General features: G+C 41.4%; 1 long non-coding RNA gene and 1 other non-coding gene across 2 annotated transcripts; one reads left to right on the top strand and one right to left on the bottom strand.

The window, feature by feature from the left end:
- Positions 1–3,572: 3,572 nt before the first annotated feature.
- On the top strand, positions 3,573–3,679 carry LOC111762740 (U6 spliceosomal RNA). Its single transcript, XR_002795779.1, has one exon. It is a non-coding gene; the product is annotated as a U6 spliceosomal RNA (small nuclear RNA).
- Positions 3,680–8,601: 4,922 nt separating this feature from the next.
- LOC131273589 (uncharacterized) lies at positions 8,602–17,174 on the bottom strand. Its single transcript, XR_009180853.2, has 3 exons — positions 17,022–17,174; positions 15,546–15,656; positions 8,602–8,985 (listed from the first exon to the last, which is right to left on the bottom strand). It is a non-coding gene; the product is annotated as an uncharacterized lncRNA (long non-coding RNA).
- Between the last annotated feature and the right edge of the window lie 579 nt (positions 17,175–17,753).

The raw sequence follows: 17,753 nt of genomic DNA, 5'->3' as shown, positions 1-17,753 counted from the left end.
GTGATGTTAATTCTATGTAAACTGATTTATAGATCAATGCATACACCAATCAAAAGTCCAACAGCCTACTTTATAGAAATAGAAAAGCCAATTACCAAATTTATTTGGATAGGAAAGCAGTCCTGAATAGCCAAAAAAATTTTTAAAAAGAGGTTCAAAGTCAGAGGACTCATGCTTCTTGACCTTGAAGTGTATTATAAAGCTATAGTGGTCAAAAAAGCATGGTACTGGCATAAAGATAGACATATTGATCAATGGAATCTAATTGAGAGTTCAGAAATAGACCCTCACCTCTATGGTCAATTTTTGATAAACCTACCAAGTCCACTTTTCTGGGACAGAACAGTCTCTTCAATAAATGGGTCTGGGAGGACTAGATAGCCATAATCAAAAGAATGAAAGAGGATGTCTATCTTACTACCTATACAAGAATTAATTCAAAATGGATCAAAGACCTAAGCATAAAATCTAGAAGCAACTCTTAGAAGATAACACAGGAAAACAGCTGTAAGACCTTGTAGTAGGTGGAGGTCTTTTAAATTTTACACCCAAAGCACGAACAACAAAAATAATTTAAAAATTCTGCATTTGTGAAGAGGATAAAAAGGCAGCCTACTCAATGGGGGAAAATGTTTAGAAATCATACATCTGACAAGGGTCTAATATCCATGATATAAAAAGAGAACCTACAATTCATGAATACAAAAACAAATGACCCGATTAAAAAATGGGCAAAAGAACTGAGTAGCCATTTATCTAAAGAAGAAATGCAAATGACAAAAAAAACACATGGAAGAAACTCGGCATCACTGGCCATTAGGGAAATGCAAATCAAAGCTACACTGAGATGTCATTTCATACCTACTAGAATGGCCACAATTAACAAAACAGAAAACTACAAGTGTTGGAGAGGATGTAGAGAGATAGAGATGCTTTTTCTCTGCAGGTGGGAATGTAGAATGGTATGGTCACTGTGGAATTCTGTTTGGCAGTTCCTAAGAAAGTTAGATTTAGATCTACCATGTGACCTGGCAATACCACTACTAATACACCAATACTAATGTATGTACCCAGTTGAACTGAGAGCAGTGACATGAAAAGACATCTGGACACCAATGTTCACAGCAACATTATTCATAATTGCCAAAAAATGGAAAGAACCCAGGTGTCTGTCAACTGCTGAATGGCTAACCAAACTGTGGGACATATAAATGATGGAATGTTATTCAGCTGCAAGAAGAAATGAAGTCGTGAAGCATATGACAATGTGGATGAACCTGGAGGACAGTATGTTGAGTGAAGCAAGCCAGGCACAAAAGGACAAATATTGTTTGACTTCACTATTATGAACTAATATAATGAACAAATGCATTGACTTAATAGCTAGAATATGTCACCAGAGAATAGAACATGGTTAGAGAATGGAAAGCTGAGGTTTAATCTGTGCAGAATTAGTAAAAAGTTGTTTGTAAATGTTTGGGAATGAAGGGAAATGATGAAAGCATATCATAGGATTTGTAATTAGTAGTGCTAACATATAGTTATGATAGTAGTTTGTTTTATGTTGTTTTTTTTTTTTGAGTAATGAAAATGATCTAATGTTGACTGAAGTGATGAATGCGCAACTTGGTGATTATACCAAATGCCATTGATTGTACACTTTAGATAAATTGTAGGTTTATGAACAACAACAGCAAAAAACAATAGGATGGGTTGGGCAAAAATACACCAAGTGGAAGATACAGAACATATCAGTAGTAAATTTTGAGGATGCTCTTTCTTAATTTGTTACAATGCTTCATAACAATGCAAAGGTGTTTGTTGTGGCATGATGTATGGAAGTCTTGTATGATTTATGTATATTTGTCTTGCAAATTCATAACTTTTACTATATACTTATTGTTCATGTATGTTGATATGTGAATGATATACTTCAATAAATTGTTCTTAAATAAAAAAAAAAGGAATTATAGCAGAGTGATTAGTGTCCTTTTGGCAGATTCTACCTGGGTGGTGCTTGCTTGAGAGGCTGTCTAACCTAGTGGTTAGGTGTGGGGGCTTTGGCATCAGTGAGAGCTGGGTTAGGGTCCTCACTTACCTCTTACTATATTAGTAAATATACATTAGAAAAATGTATTTTTTTTAACTGACCTACGAAAATGGAGATAATTATAGTACATACCTCGTAAATTAATCACAAGATTGTTGTGAGGATTATATAATTTAATCTACAAAATTCAGAGTGTAGGAAATTCTACAGGATGAGTGACACTGTTTCTTCGATAAACAAATTGAAAGGAAAGGAAAGATGTTCCTGGGCTGGGGGAGGTAGAGGAAGAATGAATCCATGTAGTCCATTTAGCACAGGGCCTGACAATAAAAATATTAGCTCTTATTAGTTTTTATTATGTGCCTTCCAAACTAAACTATAGAATAGTTTGCTTAAATTAAATAAATATTTATGACATCTTACTGAGGATTCAGATTGTGATGCTTTTCAACTAGTCCATTTAGGTGATACAGAGAAGAATAATGACCTCACTGTTGTTCCTGGCTTTGATGATCCTTAGATGCGAACTCTTGGACAAATAATTTCTCCACTTCTCTGTTTCTTCATGTATAAAATGTGGATGAAAATAATGATACCTGACTCATAAGGCTGTTGTGAAGATTCATTACTCCTGATATGTAAAGCACTTAGCATCGTTCCTAACACTCAGCAGCTGTTTGGTAAATCTTGATTCCCATTATTGGTAGCACAATGATCAAACAGTCTCTCTGTCCTCAATAAGCTTATGATCCAGTAGAGGAGATAAGACATAGGGAATTTTAATCCCAGGCCCCAGGTGAGGAATGCTCCAAGGAACAATGCCAAAGTGCTGTGGGAGCACAGGCAAGTAAGAGGGAACAAGCCATGCAGAAATGTTTGTGTTTCCTTCCTCAAGATGGAAGGCACTGGACAGAAGTCCCACTGGGGATTAAGAGTCCAAACTCTTTCCTCTCCAGCTTCACTAACTTTTTGAACAGAGGGGAAGCAAAGTTAGGAGGTCCATGTTTCTGGATCACTGACGTTTTTAAAAGAGTATTCCCTCAGACTATAGGAGCTGGGTTCTGAGGTCTCTCTTCAGAGAACCACAAGGGAGGCTGCTGTGGGTGCAGCCTCAACATCCCCTCAGCTGTTACCTTTGGTGCTCTGGGGTGTGGGTTCTGACACCATTAACACCCTCCAGGTGACTTTCCACTCACTGCCTCTTGGCAGCCAGGTGAGGGAAGCCTAGAAGGAGAAGGGAACCCTGAACTAAGGTGAAGGGGGCAGAAAAATATACCCCGCATAGGCACTGAGAGAAAAGGTTGACCAAGGATGCCTGGGTTAAGTGGCTAAGGAGCCTTAAGTGGAGGAAGGGCTCGAAGCTGCCTAGGAGGTTCTCTGAGGTCCCCGATCTCATTGTCCTCCCATTTTTACCTTTCTCAGTCAGCCTTGGTATCCTGTTCACAGTGCCCAGAGCACTAGATTTGAGAGGTCGTGAGGAGAGCAGGAGGAACCTTGGATTTCAGTCAAAAGATTGTGTTGAGGGCTCACTTAGGCAGCACATACACTAAAATTGGAATGATACAGAGAAGATTAGTTTGGCACCTGTGCAGGGATGATATGCAAATTCATGAAGCATTCCATATTTTTGAAACTGAGAAAGTTTGTAACCAAGAGACTGGTTTTGCAGGAAATACTAAAGGATGTGCTATGGTCTGAAAAGAAAAGACAGGAGAGAGAGACTTGGAAGACAGTCTAGAAGACATCAAAAGAGTGATGAAAATAATGTACGACAGATAAAACCCAAAGGTCAGAGAGGGTGAAAAAAGAACTGCCTTTAAAGTAATAACACTGAATGTTAATGGAGTAAACTCCCCAATCAAAAGACACAGACTGGCAGAATGGATACGAAAATATAAGTCATCTATATGCTGTCTGCAAGATACTCACCTTAAACCCAAGGATACCAATTGATTGAAAGTGAAAGCCTAGACAAAGATAATGCAAACCCAATAAAAATACCACCTGTATTTGAAAAAAAAAAGGAAAACACCATTACAAATTTATTTGGAAGGGTAAGGGGTCCTGAATAGCCAGAAACATCTTAAAAAGGGAAAACAAAGTTGTAGGACTCCCACTTCTGGACTTCAAATCATATTACCTAGCTACAGTGGTAAAAACAGCATGGAGGGTGTAAAGACACATAGACCAGTGGAACCAAACTGATGGTTCAGAAACAAATCCTCACATCTATGATCTAGTGATTTTTGACAAGCCCATCAAACCCACCCAACTCGGGCAGAACAGTCCATTCAACAAATAGTGCTGGCAGAACTGGATATCCATAGCCAAAAGAAGGAAAGGGGACCCCTATCTCATACCTCACACAAAAATTAACTCAAAATGGATCAAAAACCTACATATAAAAGCAAGAGCCATAAAGCTTCTAGAAGAAAATGTAGGAAAACATCCTCAAGACCTGATGGTAAGTGAAATATTCATTTTTTTTAATTTTCAAAGTTTTTTTATGTGTCATCTCTATGCAATTTTTATTTATTTTCCCCCTCCCCCACCCCGCTGTTTTTTTCTGTCTGTGTTCATTCACTGTGTGATCTTCTGTATCTATTTCTCTTTTTCTGTCTTCTCTTCTTGTCTTTCTTCTCTAGGATTCACCAGGATTCGATGGTGGGGGCCTCTGATTTGGATCCCTGTCAATTGTGCCACCTCAGTTCCTGGTTTCTGCTGTGCCTCACCTTGACTCTCCCCATTGTCTCTCTTTTTTTGCATCATCATCTTGCTGCCTGACTCACTTGTGCGGGCACTGGCTTACTGCGTGGGCACTCAGCTTGCTGCATGGGCACTCAGCTTACCACGTGGACACTGGCTCGCCGTGTGGGCTCTGGCTCACCACGCGGGTACTCATGCAGGCATTCGACTCACCACGTGGGCACTGGATCACTACATGGGCACTGGCTCACCATGCAGGCACTCACATGAGCACTCAGCTTGGTTCACCATGTGGGCACACACGCGGGCCCTCAGCTCACTGCATAGGCACTTGACTCACGATGCAGGCACTCACATGGGCACTCAGTTCACCATGTGGGCACTTGGCTCACTGTGTGGGCACTCAGCTCACTGTGTGGGCACTTGGTTCACTGTGTGAGCACTCAGCTCGCCATGCGGGCAGTGGCTTGCCATGTGGGCATGCTTTTCTCTTCTTCTTTTTCAGCAGGAGACCCCAGGGATTGAACCCGGTTCCTCCCACATGGTAGGCAGAGGCCTTATCACTTGAGCCACATCTGCTTCCCAAGTGATGGATTCTTAAAGGAGATAAGAAGAGGACACAGATGGACTATGGATGTTTAATATTTGTAGAAGTTTTAAGTAACTTTACTGTAAAAGTATGGAAGTGTATAGAGTTGATGGTAACACATTATAGTGAGTAACTGCTGGTTTATAAATGGGAATGTGGCTGAAAAGGGTAGTCTAGGTATGTAAATGCCAATTGAAAGAAAGCTAGAGAATAATCTAGGAAGTGAATAAACAGTATACCTAGAGGTGGATGAGAATTGTGGTTGATGGTACAGATGAAAAAATGTCCTTTGTGAGCTAGAGCAGATGTATATCACTATTGCAGGATGGTGGGAATGTGGAGAAGCATGGGAAAAACACAACTGGAGTGACTTATGGACTGTGGTTAACAGTAATATAATAGTCATGAATCTATGCCAAAGATGTACTGTGTTGATAATGGGGGAGTATGGAAAAAGTGTGCCAAATGTAAGCTATGGACCTGGTAATCGTCTGATGATATTATCTCATAATCTGTAAGAAATGTTCCACCACAGTGTGGTGTGTTGCTAGAGGGGTGTTGTATGGGAATTCTGTACACGTGCATGATTGTTTTGTAAGTTTACAACTTCTGTTATAAAAATATATTTAACAAATAATAATAGGGTGAAAAATACACCAAATGTAAGATTAGGACTATAGCTAGCAGTAAGATTTTTATGATGTTCTTTCATAATTTGTAATAAATATTTCTTTTTTTTTTCCCCTAAAGATTTATTTATTTGTTTATTTCTCTCCCCTTCCTCCCTCCCCACTCCCACCCCAGTTGTCTGTTTTCTCTATCTATTTGCTGCGTCTTCTTTGTCCGCTTCTGTTGTCAGCGGCATGGGAATCTGTGTTTCTTTTTGTTGGGTCATCTTGTTGTGTCAGCTTGTGTGTGCAGCGCCATTCCTGGGCAGGCTGCACTTTCTTTCGTGCTGGGCGGCTCTCCTTACGGGGCTCACTCCTTGCACGTGGGGCTCCCCTACGCAGGGGACACCCCTGCGTGGCAGGGCACTCCTTGTGCGCATCAGCACTGCGCATGGGCCAGCTCCACATGGGTCCAGGAGGCCCGGGGTTTGAACCGCGGACCTCCCATGTGGTAGACGGATGCCCTAACCAGTGGGCCAAGTCTGCTGCCTGTAATAAATGTTTCATGACAATGCAAGATGGTGGTGGTGGGGTGATGTACGGGACCCCTGTATGATGTTATGCATGTTTGTTTCATAAGTTGACAACTTTTATTATATGCTTATTGTTTATATATGTTCATTTGTAAATGATATAAAAATAATAAAAATAGGGTGGGATGGGGGAAAGCACACCAAATATAAGATACTTTGGAGAGTAGTAATATTTTGAGGATACTCTTAAATCATTAGTTAAAAAAGTTTCACAACAATGCAAGGTATTGGTTGTAGGGTGAGGTATGAGAGCCCTGTATGAAGTTCTGTATGTTTGTTTTGTAAATTCACAACTATTACTATACACTTATTGTTTATGTATGTTTATGTATGAATGATATACTTGAACAAATTATAAAAAAAAGATTGGGTTGAGTCCTGGCTCTACTGCTTAGGGAGTGGCTTTGGACAAATTGCGTAACTACACCTCAACAATAAAATGGGTTTGGTAATACCTGTCCCTGAGTATCTCAAGGGATTATTGTGAATATTGAATGAGTTATTGGATATTAAATATAGCTTATTATCAGTGATTATTATCAGTGACTTTGCTCCATTTGCCCTTGACTTTGGATGTGTATGAAATGAACTAATCACTCAAACAATTTTTTTTATTTATTTCTCCCCCCCCTCAAAGTTGTCTGCTTTCTGTGTTCATTCACTGTGTGTTCTTCTGTGACCGCTTCTATCCTTATCAGCAGCACCAGGAATCTGTGTTTCTTTTTGTTGCGTCATCTTGTTGTGTCAGCTCTCCGTGTGGGCGGCACCATTCTTGGGCAGGCTGCACTTTCTTTTGTGCTGGGCGGCTCTCCTTACAGGGCGCACTCCTTGTGCATGAGGCTCCCCAATGTGGGGGACACCCCTGCATGGCAGGACACTCCTTGCGCACATCAGCACTGTGAATGGGCCAGCACCACACAGATCAAGGAGGCTCAGGGTTTGAACCACAGACCTTGCATGTGGTAGGTGGATGTCCTATCCATTGGGCCGAGTCCACTTCCCCACTCAAACAACTATCTCTACTACTAGGACAAACAAATAGGACACTTATTTCTTTAAAGGTTATTTACATTTGGGTATGTTTTAAATATTTTTTTTCCCCAATTATTTTCCCTCCTCAGGAAATCTCCATTCTCAGCATGTAGAATCTTTACTCATCTTTTTATATTTCAAAATAAATGCTATAATCATTTTAAAGTCACTGGCAGGAAAAGCAGGCTTCTTCAAGACTCCATCATTTCCTATAGAGGGTAGAAGATGACCTTGTCTGAAACACAGGATGCAATTATTTCTGAAAAAAACTGTTCTTTGAGCAGTTTATGCCTCCCTTTGCTTGTTTCTTTTAAAAGAACTGCGTGCTCTAGCAAGAAAGATGCCACAGAAATAGAAATGCCAATCTCTAAAGATCTCAAGGCACTTCCAAATGATAAATAATTAATTTTCACAGCATCTCTGATATGATTAATCTTATTTTAGAGGTGAGGCAAGGAAGGCTAAGAGAAGATAAGGGATCTGCCCAAGGTTATAAGCAAGTAAGCAGCAGAGCCAGAAATAGAAGCCAGCCCAGAACTCAGGGCTTCTTCTAAACAAATGCTCTCAGTTTAGTGCATTTACTGAGCACAAGCAGCATGAATTATGCTCTAGATGCTATGGGGCCTTATCATCTAGGAACTCATGATCTAGAGGGTAAAAAACACACACATACACACATACACACACCCCTGATATAAGGCAAGCAGTGATGAATGCTAGAATTCAAAGTTATAAAAGTAGAGGAGAGGAGAGATTATTAATTGATTTGAGAATATTCTTATGGAGGAGATTGGGTTTGAGTAGAGGCTTGGAGAATGGGTATGACATTGATAGAAGATTATGGATGGGGAAACCAAAGAGATATTGTCCCAGGCAGAGTATTTTGACTTGAGTCAATAACCAAGGCTTGGTTTATAAACAGCAAGGAAAATTGGGGTGTGTGCAGAATAGGGGTTAGACTGCATAAGTTCTCTCTTTTTTTAAAAATTTTTTATTTCTCTCCCTTTCCCTGCCCCCCACCCCCAATTGTCTGCTCTCTGTGTCCATTCCCTGTGTTCCTCTGCATCCACTTGCATTCTTGTCAACGGCACCTGGAATCTATGTCTCGTTTTGTTGCATCATCTTGCTGCGTCAGGTATCCATGTGTGTGGTGCCATTCCTGGGCAGGCTGCACTTTTTTAATGCTGCGCGGTTCTCATTACAGGGTGCATTTCTCGCGTGTCAGGCTCCCCTATGCCGGGGACACCCCTGCGTGGCACGGCACTCCTTGCGTGCATCAGCACCGCGCCTGGACCAGCTCATCACATGGGTCAGGAAGCCCTGGGTTTGTACCTTGGACCTCCCATGTGGTAGGCGGATGCCCTATCCATTGAGCCAAATCCACTTCCCTGCATAAGTTCTTGAATTCTAAATAGATGAGGCAATAAATATGATTGTTAGTCATAAGAAGACATAAGATATGGAAGACATAAGATAACTGTTCTAATAGGAAGGTACCATATGTAAGATAAATTAGAATAAGGAAAAATAACAGACAGAAAACCTTTTAACAAATATTTGTGGGATATTTTATTATTATTATGTACCAATTGCAATGCTAGACACTGGAAATACCAATATAAAAAACACAGTCTCTGCCCCTAAAGTGAATCAGTGTTTTCAGAACAGACCAAGAAGTCCTGGGAGTGGTTGGAATATGGCGCTTTGGAGGAACAGACAAGGGGCATCTAAATCAGGGAAGACTTCCTGGAAGAGGTCTTGATCTGGCTAAGTCTAGGAAATGAATGGGGATTGGTTAGGTAAATAAGGCTTTCCAGGCAATGGCGTGAGGGGTATGAATTAGAAAACAGGTTCAGGGAACTAGGGTCTCTGTGTGGCTGGAGTCAAAGCTAAGTGTGGTTGGGGGTGGGAAGAGGAAAGAGGGTAGATATGAAGACAGACGGATCAGCAGAGCTGGGACATGAGAGGCTGTGTGTAGGAAAGAGGGTAGATATGAAGACAGATGGATCAGCAGGGCTGGGACATGAGAGGCTGTGTGTTCTACCTAAGAGAATGAACTTCATCTTGAGAGGTTGTGAAAGATTTCTAACTAGGGGAGGGACTAGATTAGGCCAGTTAAGTGGCTATTAAAATAGTTCTGGTGAGAGTCAGTAAGGCCTTGACCTTGGTCAGTGGGACAGTGTGAGACTAGAGAGGACTTTATAATTTGGATGGAGAGTTTAGATAAGTGCATGGTATGGGATTAAAAATAAAGGCAAGGTCATTTAGCCAGGCTAAATTATGGATAGATACCAAAGACTCTGAGATTTCATAAGAGAATAATGTGAAGGTTGGATAATGGTGGTAGGCAGGGTTCCATGTAGGGTTGTGGCTTGTGTGGAGGAGGGCATTCTAGATAGGGACTACCACAGCAGGGCAGGGGAAAGAGATATGGCCAGCTCCCACGGCTGTGAGAATGAATAGCTTCAGTGGGGAGCTTGTCTCATCATATGGATGGTGGTATGGTAGGGCTATTTGGAGAAAGATTTGAAAAAGAGCAAGATTAGATGAAATAACCAAGAAATAGCCATGAAAGAAACTTTGGAACAGAGTATGGAACAGAGTTTGACTCAAGGGAGTTCAGTTTAGCTGCAGGTATTTGGGATGGGTAAGGAGATGGAGAGTCTCTGATCATCCTTAAAATCTAGCTGCAAGATGCGGACCTTTTCAACTTCTCTAATTTTATGATCCATTCTTCTTGGGTGATAGCTATGAAATAAACAGTTCTTTCCTCACCACGCAGGTGCAGTATTAGCCATCATTGACTAATCTAAGCTGAAGAGTTGCTAGAAAAGATGGACTATTTCCAGAAAGTAACCTCCTGTGGCATTAGAGCACTGGGCAGGTTCAGAGAGGGCAGTTTTCTTAACTTCAGTGAAGAAAGGTCTCACCCTGTCTATCTCAGTGAATGTCCCTGGGACCAGGGACATTACTGTGAATTACTGTGTACAGAGACCAACACTGTGGCTGCTTTGAACCTGAGTGGTTGTTGCCAAGACCCTCATTTTGGCTCAACAATGAAACAAGGGAAGGCCAAAGGTTTGCTTAGAGAGAAGAGCAATGCATAAAAGAAAGATAAAGTCAGGAGGGAGAGTTTAGAAATCAAGTACTTGGATAACCTGTGACCTGGAGACCCAAGGAGGCTAGGCCTGGGGTGATAGGATTCTTAAATCATTGTTAGGATCTGAGGAAAGAATGTCTTCTTTCCCTTAATTACATCCCTGAGTCCAAAAAAGCTCAAGGACTTGGACTAGAGCCAGAACACGGTGAACTAGAAAGGGAGTAAAGTCTTTAACAGGGAGGAGGAGTGAGGCCCCTGCATGCAGAGGCTCATGAATCTAAGAATCTGAGTAAGATGCCTCCTAAGTCAGGTCAACTTATGACCAACCAGTGTTTAGTTATTGCTTTAAGTCATCTGCTTATTTGTAGTAGTTTTGATACCCTTGGACTTCTGACCTGAGGTTGTATGACTTTTGTGATTTAATGCTAATGAAAGACAGGAGAAATGATTGTAGTTTATGCCCTCACTTGAGCCTAACTCTGAGCAGCGTACAAGATAGTTGACCATACCCTATTTCTCGAAATGCTTTCAACTGTTTCTGTTAGCTCTGTTTTAATATCTTTGCTACCTCTTTTATCTCTCCCTAACCATCAAATGTTGAAGTTCCTCAGGGTTCCAGCACAGGCCCTCTTCTTTTTTCTCTCTACAACCTCTCCAGGTATACGCATGCAGTTCTCTCCTTTAAGCACCATGTATAAATGGGTGACATCTTCCTTGCAAATCTACAGCTCTAGCCACTCCCTTGAGCTCCTGATTCATATGTCCAAATGTGATATGACTTTTCCACTGGGATGTCACACACACATCTCAGATTTTTATGAGTACAAAATAGCACTCTTGATTTTCCTGCCACGTCTTTTTCTTTACCCAGTCCTTCCAATCTTTCTTAAATGTTACCACCATATTCATCCAGTTGCTCAAGCCAGATCATCCTTTATCCCTTCCTTTCCCTCACCCAATCCATTAGCAAGTGATGACCATTCTACGTTTAAAATATATTCTAACTTGTCCATTCATTTTCATCATTTCTGCTAATATCTGTTGCCTGAACTCTTGTAGAGCCTTCTACTTTGTACATGTACTAGAATCCAGTCTCTACCCAGGAGCCAGTGTATTCTTTTTATTTATTTTTATTTTTTTACTTTTTGGAAAATTCTTTTTAAAGTATAATTTAGATTAAATCATTTCTCTGTTTGAAATCCTTCAATGACTTTGTACTGCACACAGTTTAACATTCTAATTCCTTTCCATGACACAGGCTACAAGGCCTGCATAGCCCACCCCATCCCCAATCCTATAATTCAAAATTCATCTTGTTTTACTTTCCTCTTTACTCACTCCCCTTTCAGGTCTTTTTTTCCAGTTCCTCCAACATATGTGTGTCCTAGGTTGAGTTCCCTTTAAATGATTTGGGTGCAAGTTTGGGGGAAGGGGGGGTTGTGATTCCAGGAAGCACGAGTGAGATGTGAGGAGTGTGAGAAATGAAAGAAGGAAAAAGCAATATGTTCATAATTTTAGAGGTTGCTGTGTTGGGTGATGTAGCAGTTTGATATAGTTATGAATTCCAAAAATAGATATTGGATTATGTTTGTAAACTGGTCTGTACCTGGGCTTGATTAAAGTATGATTAGGGCTTTGATTGGGCCATGTCAATAGGGCTTTAAGTCCCTGCCCCTTGGTGGGTGGGAACTCACAGATAAAAGGCATGGCAAAGGACAGAGTTGGAGCTTTTTGATGCTGGAGGTTTTTGGTGTTGGAGTTTGATGCTGAAGTCTTAATTTGGAGCCCTGGGAAGTAAGCACACAGAAGAAAGAGAAGCAAGACCTGGGGAGAGAGGAACCCGGGAAGCCTGCACCCTGGCAGACATCGGCAGCCATCTTACTCCAAAACAGGCAAAAGACTTTGGTGAGGGAAGTAAAATGGCTTGGTAACTGTAAGCTCCTACCCCAAATAAATACCCTTTATAAAAGCCAACAGATTTCTGGTACTTTGCATCAGCACCCCTTTGGCTGACTAGTACAGGTGACAAGGCTCTATTCTGCTGGTATCTCTTAAGAAGTGTACAGAATGCCTCCCGGAGTTGTCTGCCTAAAGGAGGAGAGGCTGGGGCATTTGTCTGCCAGCGCCTGTCTTTCATGGTTGAGGGTTGCCTGGGAAGGGGGGATGGGGTGGTCGCTTCCCTGTGCTTCCAGGCTGCGCTTGAGCACTATCAGAGAAGGCAGAAGGATGCTCAGATGCTTGAGATGGGTGGCTGTCAGCAGGAGGTGAGTTTGAACTCACAGGGAACTGTCCACCCAGCTGTGGCTGTAAACAGAGGTGGGCCTGTAACGTGGAGCATGAGAAGCGTTTCCTGCTCCCAACCTCTTTCTTGCATTGGTGACTTGGTACATGCTGTTCCCTCAGGAAGCTGGTCTCAGCTTGACTATCATTTCCTCAGGGATGCCTTCCCTGATCTCATCTAAATTACATCTTTCTTGGTAGTCTCCCTCACAGTCCCATTGGTAGCATCTGTGAGGATTTGTGATGATATATTTGGGTGTTGTGTGTTGTGTCTGTCACCCACATGCAACTATAAGTGCTCTGCCTCTCTTGCTCATCTCTGTACACGCAGCACTTGGCATTCTGCCTGGCGCATAGTAGGTACACAGTAAATATATTTCAAATAAATGAATGAAGAAAAAAACTATAACCCTAACTATGCAGCCCAGAAACCGGTCTCCGTCTTGTGGCAGCAAAGGCAGGGAGCCTGTTACTCTGTCACAATTGCAAAGTTGCTGGAAGAGCTCAGATTTCCAATATTGGAACAACAATGGGGAAAAATTTTAGGGCAATGTATGAATGGGGCAGAATTCAACTTCCACTGTGGGTCAGGCCCTTGTGGGATGGAGAAATTGTGAAGACACAGTGCCTGTTCTCACAGGGTGGTTGTTGGCGGGGTCAAAGGAACTTAAAAACGGCTAAGTGATTTGAAAATTGTAAAGCACTAGGTAATGTGAGGTCTTATGATGGTGAAAGGCTGGACTGGATGGTTTGAAGACACCTTAGAGCCTTTCGATATAAGGAATTTATCATCAAGTAGGGTGTGTGGGGGATGAGGATCTGAGGGAGATTTTTGAACTATTTAAACTCAGGGACTGCTTAAAAAGTTCCTGCTCACAATTCTCAAGTGCAGCCCAGAACTTTGGAAAATGGTTTCAGATATAGAGCACAGCTGTGCAATTCCCAGGTTGGGAGAAGGAAACTTTTGATTCTGTGCCACTTTCTCAATAGTAAATGTGCAGTTCTGTAGGGTAAAATTTGGCATAATTTATTTACTCTAAGCTTTCAGTTTATTATTTAATACATTTTTCTTTCTTGAAAGAGCCAAAACTTAGTGGTAATGTTGAATAAAATTTGATATAATTTAGCTGTAAACCTTCAACTCAAAAAGTGCACTTTTTTATATTAAAGGTGTTCTATGGTCACATTTGTTTCAACTACAGTATATATTAGTGCAGAATCTGAGTACTAGAAAGACACTGAGAAACAAATTCCTCCATTGTCCCGTGAACCTTAAAGATTCTCTGTTAGGAATTGAATCATGGCCCCCACAAAACACAAGTTTAAGTCCTAACCCCTGGTCATATGGGCGTGCACCCATTTATAAACAGGGCTTTTGTGGATGCTATTAGTTAAGAAGTGTCCGTATTGAATGAGAGTGGGCATGAAACCTATAGGGCTGAAGTTCTTATAAACCAAAGAAATTGAATATGGAAGTAGAAGTCAGAAGTTAGGAGAAACCAGGGAATGAGGCAGATTGCCCTGTGATGGAGGCAGAAATGCAAACCAGGAACCCCAAGGATTACCGGCAAGCATGCATGAGAACGCTACAGACTCTGAGAGAAAACATGGCCCGTGGAGAACTTGAATTTGGGCTTCTAGCCTCCAAACCCATGAGGCACTAGACTGCTGCTGTTTAGGCCAATCTCTTCAGTAGTGTTTGTCATAGAAGCCCTAGCAAACTAAGACACTTTCCTAAACTACTATTCATTTCCAAAGTGTTCAGGGCTTGACATGTCACCAAGAGGCAGGGGAATCTGGTGACCTGGTTTCCATTCCTACTCTGACACTAAACAGGTTTGCAATATGAGCATTAACACTTCTGGGTCTCTGTTTCCCCAACTGTAAATGGCTGCCTGGATTTTCCCATCTACTTGCGTTTGTAAAACTGAGAAAGGCAGTAAAGTAAGTTTGGTTAAGACCTCAGGTCCTGGAGCCAGCCTGTCTGGATTCAAAACTGTGCTCTGACCCTTATTAGCTGTGTGACCTTGGGCAAATTCCTCAACCTCTCTCGCTTATGTTCTTATCTGTATAATGGGATAATGATAGTTCCTACCTCATAGGATAGTCTGTGAAGATTAAATGACTTTATATACATTAAAAGGAAATAGAAAGCACCTGGTAAGTTTTTGCTAATATTATGAGTGCTTATTGTAGCATTGTTTGTAATAGAAAAGCCAGGAAATAGCCATCACTAGGGAACCAGTTAAATAAAATATTAAGCAAAGAATGAGGTAGAGCTCTAAATGTTTGTGGTGCTTTGAAATGGTATGCACTCCTGAAAAGTAAGTTCTTAAAGTTAATCTATTCTTGTGGGTGTGGACCCATTCTAAGTATTAATAAGATCCTTTGATGTGACTACTTAAGTTAAGGTGTGACCCACCTCATTTAGGATGGGTCTTAATCTTCTTTCTGGAGTCCTTTATAAATGAAATGGGGGGGGGGGGGCGGAGAGAGAGAGAACGGGAGCACGAGCCACAGAAGCAAGAAGCTGAAATCAATGAAATTCAGAAGAGAAGGGAGAGACCCAGCAGATGCTGCCATGTACCTTATCATGTGGCAGAGGAGCCAAGGATCACTGGTAGCCAGTCTTTGGGAAGAAAGCATCACCCTCATGATGTCTTGAGTTGGACATTTTTCTCAGTCTCAAAACTGTAAGCTAATAAATTCCCATTGTTAAAAGCCAACCCATTTTATGGTATCTGCTTTCAGCAGCCTAGGAAACTAAAACAATTTTGTTATTGAATATCTCCAAGATGCATGATTAATTGAAAGCAGTGAGCCACAAACCAAGGCAGGGCACTTGGGTGTGTTCATTTTTTAAAAAACATACATAGATGGAGATATACTAGTGCATGCCTAACAACTACTGAAAAGTTACATAAAAACTTGTAATTATATCTTGGGAGGAGACGGAGGGGGGGTGGGGAAGGTTAAGAAAGACTTTGAATTTATGCCCTTCTGCTTGAATTTGTTACCATGTTCATGAGTGTATTTTCAAGAAATAAGCTAGTAAAAAACACAAACAAGACTGATAATGCTCTTTGTCTATCCCAGAAGATTATTATAAGGAATAAATGTGAGATAATGCATCTAAAAGCACTTCAAAAAACTGGAAAATGCTATGTCAATGTAATACATTATTAAAATGAGAGTTTTTGACCTAGAAAATCTAGAAACCCTAAATGTGCATGGTTGCTGAAACAAATGTGTGGTTTTAGAGTATTCAGAAAAAGATGAATTACTGTTAATGCTTTTAACAATAGCATTAACAATAGCATTAACAGTAGCATTGAGTATTAACAGTTGAGTATTAGAGTAGCATTGAGGTCTTATTAGTGGCACTGGCGCTCCATGAAAATCAAAGCTTTTTTTTTTCTGGATATTGACCTATTTTTCTGTTTAAGAAAAGGGTAAATACATCTTTCCCGAGAGGTTTTGCTTTGGAGTCCTAATTATTTTTCAGCTTTGGAAAAACAAACCCACTACTAAAATGCCCTGTATTCTAAAAAAAAATTGTTTTCCTTTCTCTCTCTTCTCCCCATCTGGGTCCCTTCATTAGATCCTTCATTAGATCCCGTATCAGTGAAAAAGACTTACCTAAATGAAAACTAAAAACTAAAATAGAATCAGTAAGGAATAAAAAAAATCAAAATAATTCCAAAGGTGAGGAGTATATATGTGTGTTAAGCTCCACACAGAAGAGAGACCTGGTGAGTAGGAAAGTGATGACAAGCCTTCTCCACACTATCTCTCACCAACTGGGCAATTTTGTGTCAACCTTGGGGAACATAAGAATACCTGCCTTGTGGCTCAATCGTGACAAAGGAGGGCCTGTAATTTTGTGGGGGTTTATTTCTATGCAGCACACAAAAGAACGACCATCAAAAGCCATTTCCCTGGGTTTTCTTTCCCCAGTGTAATCCTGCAAACAGCTATCTCTAGTCTCATTCATTGTCTCTGAACACTTTTCTTTTCTGGTTTTAAGCATCCCCCATTCCCCTCTCCTACCCCTACCCCATACCTGGGATCCTTGACAACCAGTTTCGTCTCTGCCACTATAGGCCGTCGCCTAGAAAGCTACTGCGCGGCTTTGCGTGCCCTGCCGGTCATGTCCGTCTTGCCATTTTCAAGCCCCAGAGGCCGTCCATTTGGAGACAGGCTGGTGTTCTGCCCATTCTTACCCTCCCCTCCACCCTGGGCAAATGGAATTGTATCTAGGACAGTGACTCCACCTTCCTCCCCACCCCCATCCGTCCCAGCTGGGGTTGCAAAGAGATGCTTTCCCAGCAGAGGACTCTGCCTGTCATCTTGATTTCTTTGGTCGTCTAGGTTGCAAAATGCAGCAATGTTGATAGAGCATCCATCCCTTCCCGTTTTTCTTGGAAAAGCTCTCTTTCAAGCAGTGGCTGGTGGGTGCTGTGACTCCAGTATCCAAGCTGCTCTGGGCAGTTTCTCTCTCTTCTCCCCATCTGGGCCCCAACTGATTCTGTCTGCTGAGCGCAAGTCTCAGAAACGCCCTCTGTCCCAGATTTGGAGAGAAAGATTCAAATGCTTGAAGTAAAGTTATAAAGCCTTCTGTTTTCCTAGCAACACATGAATTCAACCACATGATTCCTACTTGGAAAAGTGACTTTAAGAGAGGAGAGACCTTGAAATGATGCTGCTTTGTAGGCACAGACCACCTCCCTGGAGGTTCAAGGGAATGCCTTAGGCTATAGTTGCCTGAAGGCTGAGAATGGAGACAAGGAATCTC

The sequence above is a fragment of the Dasypus novemcinctus genome, chromosome 2 (genome assembly GCF_030445035.2).
Source record: "Dasypus novemcinctus isolate mDasNov1 chromosome 2, mDasNov1.1.hap2, whole genome shotgun sequence".
Classification (NCBI taxonomy): domain Eukaryota; kingdom Metazoa; phylum Chordata; class Mammalia; order Cingulata; family Dasypodidae; genus Dasypus; species Dasypus novemcinctus.
This window is presented reverse-complemented; position numbering and strand designations above follow the sequence as displayed.